Genomic DNA, 10439 nt, shown 5'->3' on the forward strand with positions numbered 1-10439 from the left:
GAAATGAATTAAGTTGGATTTAATCTAACTGAATGGAGCCAATGAAATCAAATGGGATTGAATGGAACGAAATTGAATTGAATTGCTTTGAATCGAACTCTTGCCAAGTAGGTGGAGACTGAGATCATAGAGCAGAGAAGCCTAAGAAAATGCTACAGCCTTTTGCATATTGGACCTATAATCAGCCAGGATTCTTTTGAGTTGCAAGTGGTAGAGAGCCAACCCAAAATGACTTCAACAAAAATTGGAATGTACTGGCTCATGAAATTGGAAATTCCAGACTGACCTTTGGGGCTCAGATGTAGTTGGATCCAGGGAACTCTGAGTCTTTGTCTCTCTTCTATGTTTGGCTCTCACAATACAATGAGAGACAACCATTGGCAACACTGGATTCACACTGTCCTGTTAAGCTGTCTCAGTGGGAAACCTATCTTTCCCAAGAACTCCATTAGAAAAATCCTCAGAAGGGCTCTGGTTGGCCAGCCTGGCTCCTGAACTCACCATCGAACCAATTACTGCAGTCAGAAGGAGGAGGTAGTCTGATTAAGTATACATGTCCACAGTTGTGGCTGGCCAGAGTTGGGGTCAGCCCAGCCAAGCCACATGAAATCCACTCCCCACCACCCCAGAAAGAGGAGTTTAGACTCCAGGAGAAGAAAGCTTGGAAGCTTCCAGCAGGAACACATCTCGGAATTTCACTTTTCAGACTTTTCCCACAGATGTAGGGGACCCCACTGAACACCCCTTTTCCAGCACCTACTTGAAATACAGACCCCACCTTTCCTGGGGCTTGCTAAGTGCATCTGTCTTCGGTCACTTTCTTCTATCTAGGGATGCCATGACTGTGTTAAAGTGACTCTGAATAGAGACAGAGCTGTGAAGCCCCTCCCACCCAGAGCAGGTGCCAAAGGAAAGTGATTTATTTTCATTCATCTAGAGGACCAAATCAGGACATTGTCTCAGTTCCAATTCTTCAGAGGAGGGAATAAAGGAGGGGTGTGTTTCTTTATGCCTCTCTGGAAGCCAGTGGCCATTGTTGGGAAACTGCCTTTGGATTTTTCCAGACTTCTTTCCCTAGTTCACAAACATTCATTCTGAGAAACTTCACAATCAGTGAGGGTTCCTGACACACTCCTACACAACTGTGGGCCTGCTGGTGGACACGAATTCTCTGAAAGGGGCTCTGTCCAAAAATAACAAAGCTTTAAAAATTTAAGTGTAATGGAGGAAAAATATGTTAATATTTGATTGTTTACATCTTTTAACCCTCTTCCACCTGCTAGGGATAATTATGTGGTTGCCTATTTAGCATTCCCTCTTTTACCCTACACCAGTAGAAAGAATTCTGCATTAACCATCTGGGTTCCTGAGTTTTTATGGTGCAAAATTGGGTATAAAAAGAACTGGATGAATGAGAACAGGGGATTCTCAGCTTGTTAGAGAAAAAAATAAAGGTGGAAGGAAATGGAGAGGAGGAGGAGAGGCAGGATCTTAAGGTGGCTGAGTGTCAGTGGAAAGGGAGTGATTCAGAGGTAAATGTCAGGAAAACCATGAGGATGCAAGAAAATAAAAATGGGGAAATAGGACTTTCTGAGGATTGCTAAGGATTGTGAAATCAAGTCTTCTTTGATGTTTTCTGAGAAGCTCCAATAAAGATTTTTTATTTTTTATTTTTTTTATTTTATTTTATTTTATTTTTTAGATTTTATTTATTTATTTGACAGAGAGAAATCACAAGTAGATGGAGAGGCAGGCAGAGAGAGAGAGAGGGAAGTAGGCTCCCTGCTGAGCAGAGAGCCAGATGCGGGACTCGATCCCAGGACCCTGAGATCATGACCTGAGCCGAAGGCAGTGGCTTAACCCACTGAGCCACCCAGGCGCCCCAATAAAGATTTTTTTAAAAGATTATTTATTTAGTTAGTTAGTTGACAGAGAATGAGATCACAAGTAGGCAGAGAGGCAGGCACAGAGAGAGGGGGAAACAGGCTTCCTGCTGAGCAGAAAGCCCGATGCAGGGCTGGATCCCAGGACCCGAGATCATGACCTGAGCCGAAGGCAGAGGCTTTAACCCACTGAGCCACCCAGGTGCCCCTCCAATAAAGATTTATATTGCTTCCAGCATATATAAAAAGATATAGATAGATAGGTAGATCGATAGGTAGATAGATAGATAGATTGATTGGTTGATTTCAGGATTATATATACTATTCCCCTGTACATCTGTTTATCTAACCAGTTCTCCATTGGTGGAAATTTGGGTTCTTTTCCATTTTTCGATATTATAAATAACACCATGAACATCCTTGTAACTAAGTCTCTGTACACATCCAAGATAATTTCCTTGGGATTACTCATTGGGTCCTGAGTCATGGCCTAAATCATATAAAAACCTGAGGCCTGAGGGATTCAGCGCAGCATATCCTAAGAAGGTGACTTTATGAAATCCATTTAACCTGAGCCTCAGTTTCCTTATCTGGGAAATGGGACTGTTCATTCCTCAGTTACAGGGCTGCTGTGAGGAACAAATAAGATAACATGTAAAAATTGCTTTGGGAATCTGAAACAGGCTACAGGCACAAACATCTCTTCTCCCCACTTCCCTGCATTATTTGGATGCTCAAACTATGTTCGCAAATTGTCTTGACGAAAATAGAAATGAAATGTGTATTTTAAAGTCTGCATCACGTATTTGCATTCTCTATTAAAAAATTAATCTAAAAAAAATCAGGCACCTTCTCAATCTCCACCAAATTCTCCTGTTTTATTCTCATTAAAGCCCTTGTCACTGTTTCTTTTTTTAAAATTTTTATTTAGTTGATTTTTTATCTTCACTCTAGAATTTTGTCAGGTCTCAGAGAGCAGGCACTTGTTTAGTCATATTCTCTGCCATGTCCCCAGGGCCCTGGCACACACCCGGCACATGTCCCATAAATGTTTGGTGATGTATGTGCAGGGAGAGAGGGATTGAGAGAGCGGTGTATGGAGAGATGGATGGAGAGAGGGATGGAGGGATGGATGGAGGGTTGGAGAGATGGACAGATGGATGGAGGGATGGATGGAAGGATATGGAAGGATGGATGGATGGAGGGAGGGAGGGAGGGAGGGATATGGAGGGATGGAGAGATGGAGAGAAGGATGAGGTGTGGTTATGGAGAAATGCAAAGATGGAGGGATGGATGGATGGAGGGAGGGAGGGAGGGGTGGAGGGAGGGAAGAACTTCCCAGACCAAGTTCTTAACTACCTCCCTGACCTTCATATTTCCTTTTCTCTTGCTCTCTTATTGTCTTTCACAATCCATCTTCTTCTCCCACCTTTTCCATGCTCTGCAGGTTAATTGGGCAGAAGAGTTCAGACCAGAGACCTGTATACTGCCCCTGTCTTCACTGCTATTCTGAGTTTGAGGTCTGGTTCCAGTTTCTCAGATCATGGGCCAATCTGCCCGACCTTCTCACTCCATGTGTCCTCTTGGGGCTGCCCAGCAGCCTCTGCTGCTCTAGTCCCTGCCCTCTGGAACAGAAACCCTAAGAGTCAGGCCAGTACCTCTCCCACTGAGAAGCCCCCTCACCCCTCACCATGAGGGCCTCTAGATTCAGAGATGTGGGAGGCAGAGGGGAAGGATAGTGAAATTGAGGATGCTTTTGAGACCTCAGCAATGGCTGGGCTGCTACTGGATATGGCATTCTCTTTCCTCCTTCTAGACTCCAAGGACTCTTCTAGGAATATTGGTTTTGCCATCTGCAGGAAGCTGGCAGCAAGAAAGGGCCACAGAAGGCTCCCGAAGGACAGGGCCAATAGGCAGCTACTTTCCAAGTGAGTCCAGTTCCTCCCTGCCAGCCCAGAGTCACCTGAAGGAGGGTCTCTCTTGCTCTTAAAGGGGAGTAGACTGTAACTGCCCCCCAAAATGCAGTCTATTTCAGGTTGTGTTAAAAAGAAAGGCATAGGCCCAAAATGGCATCACTTAACATTAAGGCCCCACATTAGCAAACCAAGATTTAATACCTGACCCACAGTTTCAGTTTTATAGGAATGCGACCTTTGACCAGTCCACCTGGAATTTCCTGGTCAGTACTGGGATCATACCAGTACTGTTCCCCTTCTGTTCCCCTTAGAAGGGCAACCTTACCTAAAATAGTTCATTCTTTGCTACTATTTTCCTATCAGTCTTTACAAACCTGTCCTTTCCTACAGCTCAGCAGAGCTCCTTTCTGTTTGCTGAATGGGATGCTGCCTGAATCAGGAAAGCCCATTAGATCTTCGAATGTACTCAGTTGAATTTTTGTTATTTAACACTTGATTGTTTTTAAAAAAACAGTGGACATAGGAAAAGTTCTGAAAACCGAATAGAGTAGAAGTTATTCTTCCATGGGTGACATCAACATTGACAAGGGAAATCTCTGTAAGGGTGTCTCCCTCTCAGTACTAGAAGAAGAAAGGTGACTCAGAATCTCTAGAAACTTCTATCAGTGAGAAAGCAGAGATTTAAATCTTCACAAACACCTCACCCTTGTTTACTGTGTCTTTTCTGGTCACCTTCCATAACCGGCCTTCCTCCCCTCACCATTTTGTGCTTAGCGGGAGATGTTATTTAAGGTGGTGGCTGGGGCCACTGGGGGGAGTTGCTTAGCTCTCCTAGGTCTCTCCCTTGTATATAGGAGGTACGTATGTTATTAAACTTCTGTGTTTTTAAATTTTAAAAATTTAAATTCAATTTAGTTAACATATAGTGTATTATTAGTTTCAAGGGTAGAGTTCAGTGATTCATCAGTTGCATGTAACACCCAGTGCTCATTATATCACGTGCCCTCCTTCACGCCTGTCACCCAGTTACCCCATCCTTCTGCCCACCTCCCCTTTCGTCACCCTCAGCTTATTTTCTATAGTTAAGAGTCTCTTATGGTTTGTCTTCATCTCTGTTTTCATCTTATTTCATTTTTCCTTTCCTCCCCCTATGTTCATCTGTTTTGTTTCTTAAATTCCACATATGAGTGAAATTATATCATATTTGCCTTTCTCTGACTGGCTGACTTCACTTAGCATAATACCTCTAGTTTCATCCATATTGTTGTAAATGGCAAGATTTCATTCTTTTTGATGACTGAGTAATATCACACACACACACACACACACACACACACACACACACACACCACATCTTCTTTATCCATTCATCCATTGGTGGACATCTGGGCTCTTTCCATGTTTTGGCTGTTGTGGATATTGCTACTATAAACATTGGGTTTTGTTTTTCTCTTCGTAATCTGTCTTTCATTACAGTGGGCATCTCAGCCAAGAACCTAGAAGGGTAGAGGGAAAATTATGGTTCCTCCTCCACATTCTTTCCAAGTATCTCTCCACTCTGATCAGGCTTTCTCATTCGCCTCTCTCATCTCTTATTATCTCTGATTTCTCTCCTTCACTGTCCCTTGTCCTCCCATGTCTTTACCGTCTCACGTTGTTTTCCACAAGGTGGTACTGTGTGGCCCGACAATCTGAGAAACCTCCAGGTCAGAGGACGTTCTGCCCCAGCATCTTGGGGAGGCCACCTCACTAAAGGGTCCAGTCTCAGTCCACTGTGTCCCTTAGACAATCACAAATAGACGGGGGAATCCGTGAATCCCGTCCCCCTATATAATACATATATTTTTCCAGGGAAAGACCCATTAACATTTCTCAATTTACCAAAGGAGACCATGGAAGAAACCTACAGTAAGGTTTAACAGACTTTGATGAATTAATGAGTGACTTGGAATAAGTGACCTTACCCCAACTATGGCTCAGCTTCCTCTTCTGTAAATTAGCAGTAATGACTTTCAAATGCTACTTTTCATAGCCCCAAGCTTTTGGGTATCTGTTCAGATGAGAGGATGGTTCTGGGGCCCAGGAGTCCACATCCCCACTTCTGCTTCCTCCTCAGGGACCCTGTATCCATCCGAAGCGCATACGTGGGACTGCCAGGACAGGTTTCCATGGCACAAATGATTCTAAAACTTTACAAAAATGCTGAGGTGTTTAGTACTGATGTCTGCAATTTCCTTTGAAATACATCATAAATCGGAGATATGATAATGCAAGCACAGTACGGTGCTAATGGTAGATTCTAGGTGGTGGGTTTATGCCTGGTGGTTCATTGATTTCTCTTCTCCTTTCCTGAGACTCCTGAATCAGAGAGAAATAACAAATAGGATGCATCTGGCTTTAGGCACATTGGGGGATCCAAGTGTGGCTGGAATGCAAACAAACACGGTGACTAAAGTGGTCACAAAAAAACCCAGAATTTCTACCACCAAGACCTCTTAGGGTCAAGAGACAGTGTCCAATGAGATATCCATCCCTTGAACCGTTAGCTCATATCTGGACCAGGACAGACAGCTCTGTGGGTCTGTAGGACCCAACCACTGATCTTATTCTGTCTCCTGTGCTCCTCCACTTGGATAGGAAGGCTGCTTTCCATGCATGATTCCATGCTCCCTGGCTCCCACGCCACCTCCATTGGTGACAACCACATAATCATGACAATAACGTAGCAGCTAGTGTTACAACTGTGAGCGGTACCCCTGGTGGGTAACAGCCATGCTAAACTCTCCAGAGACACTCAACTATTTCATCCTCTGAACAATCCATCAGCCAGATATCATTGCTTTATCAAATTCACACCATTTACTCACTGTGTGATCTGGGCAACTTAGCTAGCCCCTCTGAGCCTCAGTTTCCCCATCTGCAAAATGGGAATCATGAAGACACTGGCCTCACGGGCTGTTGGGGGATTTTCCCATACATGCAAAGGGCTTGGCCCAAAGCCTGGCTCATGGAGGTAGAAGCTGGCTTTTCAGAGAGGTTAAGTGACATGTTCAGGGACACAGAGCCAGCATTAGGACCCTGGTTTTCCTGCTCTTAAAACAAGTGCTCTCAGTTAGTGTGCTATCCTATAAAATCAGAGCTCTCTGCCGCTGAAAGCACCAGGGGAAAATCTTTGCCTTCCCTTAATTAGATTAAAAGATCCATCATGAGCATGTAAACCAACGAGCCATAATCCATGGATGCTGTTGCATTTTAAACAGATATTCAGAGCAAGTGGTTCAGATGAGACTGAGCAGCTGGTGGCTGCTGATGGCACACACTGTGTGGTTAAACAGCAAATCATTCCTTCCTCTTGGGAGAGTGAGGGCTGATGGGCATTTGCAGCAGGGTGGTCAGGTCTGGGCTGGAGGCTTAGTAAGAACCCCCTCCAAGCGGGTGAGCCCCTTTATGTGTTACGTGCAAACAACATCTCTTTTTTTTCTTTTTCTTTTTATATAATTTTTTATTTTTTATAAACATATATTTTTATCCCCAGGGGTAAAGGTCTGTGAATCACCAGGTTTACATACTTCACAGCACTCAACAAAGCACATACCCTCCCCAATGTCCATAATCCCACCCCTTTCTCCCAAACCCCCACCTCCAGCAGTCCTCAGTTTGTTTTGTGAGATCAAGAGTCCCTTATGGTTTGTCTCCCTCCCAATCCCATCCCATATCATTTATTCTTCTCCTACCCACTTAAGCCCACATGTTGCATCACCACTTCCTCATATCAGGGAGATCATATGATAGTTGTCTTTCTCTGCTTGACTTATTTCGCTAAGCATGATACGCTCTAGTTCCATCCATGTTGTCGCAAATGGCAAGATTTCATTTCTTTTGATGGCTGCATAGTATTCCATTGTGTATATATACCACATTTTCTTGATCCATTCATCTGTTGATGGACATCTAGGTTCTTTCCATAGTTTGGCTATTGTGGATATTGCTACTATAAACATTCGGGTGCACGTGCCCATTTGGATCACTACGTTTGTATCTTTAGGGTAAATACCCAATAGTGCAATTGCTGGGTCATAGGGCAGTTCTAATTTCAACATTTTGAGAAACCTCCATGCTGTTTTCCAGAGCGGCTGCACCAGCTTGCATTCCCACCAACAGTATAGGAGGGTTCCCCTTTCTCCGCATCCTCGCCAGCATCTGTCATTTCCTGACTTGTTGATTTTAGCCATTCTGACTGGTGTGAGGTGATATCTCATTGTGGTTTTGATTTGTATTTCCCTGATGCCGAGTGATATGGAGCACTTTTTCATGTGTCTGTTGGCCATCTGGATGTGTTCTTTGCAGAAATGTCTGTTCATGTCCTCTGCCCATTTCTTGATTGGATTATTTGTTCTTTGGGTGTTGAGTTTGCTAAGTTCTTTATAGATTCTGGACACTAGTCCTTTATCTGATATGTCGTTTGCAAATATCTTCTCCCATTTTGTCAGTTGTCTTTTGATTTTGTTAACTGTTTCCTTTGCTGTGCAAAAGCTTTTGATCTTGATAAAATCCCAATAATTCATTTTTGCCCTTGCTTCCCTTGCCTTTAGCATTGTTCCTAGGAAGATGTTGCTGCGGCTGAGGTCGAAGAGGTTGCTGCCCGTGTTCTCCTCAAGGATTTTGATGGATTCCTTTCTCACATTGAGGTCCTTCATCCATTTTGAGTCTATTTTTGTGTGTGGTGTAAAGAAATGGTCCAATTTCATTTTTTTGCATGTGGCTGTCCAGTTTTCCCAGCACCATTTATTGAAGAGGCTGTCTTTTTTCCATTGGACATTCTTTCCTGCTTTGTCGAAGATTAGTTGACTGTAGAGTTGAGGGTCTATTTCTGGGCTCTCTATTCTGTTCCATTGATCTATGTGTCTGTTTTTGTGCCAGTACCATGCTGTCTTGATGATGACAGCTTTGTAATAGAGCTTGAAGTCCCGAATTGTGATGCCCCCAACGTTGGCTTTCTTTTTCAATATCCCTTTGGCTATTAGAGGTCTTTTCTGGTTCCATATAAATTTTAGGATTATTTGTTCCATTTCTTTGAAAAAGATGGATGGTACTTTGATAGGAATTGCATTAAATGTGTAGATTGCTTTAGGTAGCATAGACATTTTCACAATATTTATTCTCCCAATGCAGGAGCATGGAACATTTTTCCATATCTTTGTGTCTTCCTCAATTTCTTTCATGATACTTTATAGTTTTCTGAGTGTAGATTCTTTGCCTCTTTGGTTAGGTTTATTCCTAGGTATCGTATGGTTTGGGGTGCAATTGTAAATGGGATTGACTCCTTCATTTCTCTTTTTTCTGTCTTGCTGTTGGTGTAGAGAAATGCAATTGATTTCTGTGCATTGATTTATACCCTGACACTTTACTGAATTCCTGTATAAGTTCTAGCAGTTTTGGAGTGGAGTCTTTTGGGCTTTCCACATATAGTATCATATCATCTGCAAAGAGTGATAATTTGACTTCTTCTTTGCCGATTTGGATGCCTTTAATTTCCTTGTGTTGTCTGATTGCTGAGGCTAGGACCTCTAGTACTATGTTGAATAGCAGTGGTGATAATGGACATCCCTGCCGTGTTCCTGACCTTAGCGGAAAAGCTTTCAGTTTTTCTCCATTGAGAATGATATTTGCGGTGGGTTTTTCATAGATGGCTTTGATTATATTGAGGTATGTGCCCTCTATCCCTACACTTTGAAGAGTTTTGATCAGTAAGGGATGCTGTACTTTGTCAAATGTTTTTCAGCATCTATTGAGAGTATCATATGGTTCTTGTTCTTTCTTTTATTGATGTGTTTTTTCACATTGACTGATTTGCGGATGTTGAACCAACCTTGCAGCCCTGGAATAAATCCCACTTGGTCGTGGTGAATAATCCTTTTAATGCACTGTTGAATCCTATTGGCTAGTATTTTGGTGAGAATTTTAGCATCTGTGTTCATCAAGGATATTGGTCTATAGCTCTATTTTTGATGGGATCCTTGTCTGGTTTTGGGATCAAGGTGATGCTGGCCTCATAAAATGAGTTTGGAAGTTTTCCTTCCATTTCTATTTTTTGGAACAATTTCAGGAGAATAGGAATTAGTTCTTCTTTAAATGTTTGGTAGAATTCCCCCGGGAAGCCGTCTGGCCCTGGGCTTTTGTTTGTTTGGAGATTTTTAATGACTGTTTCAATCTCCTTACTGGATATGGGTCTGTTCAGGCTTTCTATTTCTTCTTGGTTCAGTTGTGGTAGTTTATATGTTTCTAGGAATGCATCCATTTCTTCCAGATTGTCAAATTTATTGGATTAGAGTTGCTCATAGTATGTTCTTATAATAGTTTTATTTCTTTGGTGTTAGTTGTGATCTCTCCTCTTTCATTCATGATTTTATTTATTTGGGTCCTTTCTCTTTTCTTTTTGATAAGTCGGGGCAGGGGTTTATCAATTTTATTAATTCTTTCAAAGAACCAGCTCCTAGTTTTGTTGATTTTTTCTATTGTTTTTTTTTGGTTTCTGTTTCATTGATTTCTGGTCTGATCTTTATGATTTCTCTTGTCCTGCTGGGCTTAGGGTTTCTTTCTTGTTCTTTCTCCAGCTCCTTTAGGTGTAGTGTTAGGTTGT

This window comes from Mustela putorius, unplaced genomic scaffold (assembly GCF_011764305.1).
Source record: "Mustela putorius furo isolate JIRA1106 unplaced genomic scaffold, ASM1176430v1.1 tig00000193_pilon_pilon_pilon, whole genome shotgun sequence".
NCBI classification, from domain to species: domain Eukaryota; kingdom Metazoa; phylum Chordata; class Mammalia; order Carnivora; family Mustelidae; genus Mustela; species Mustela putorius.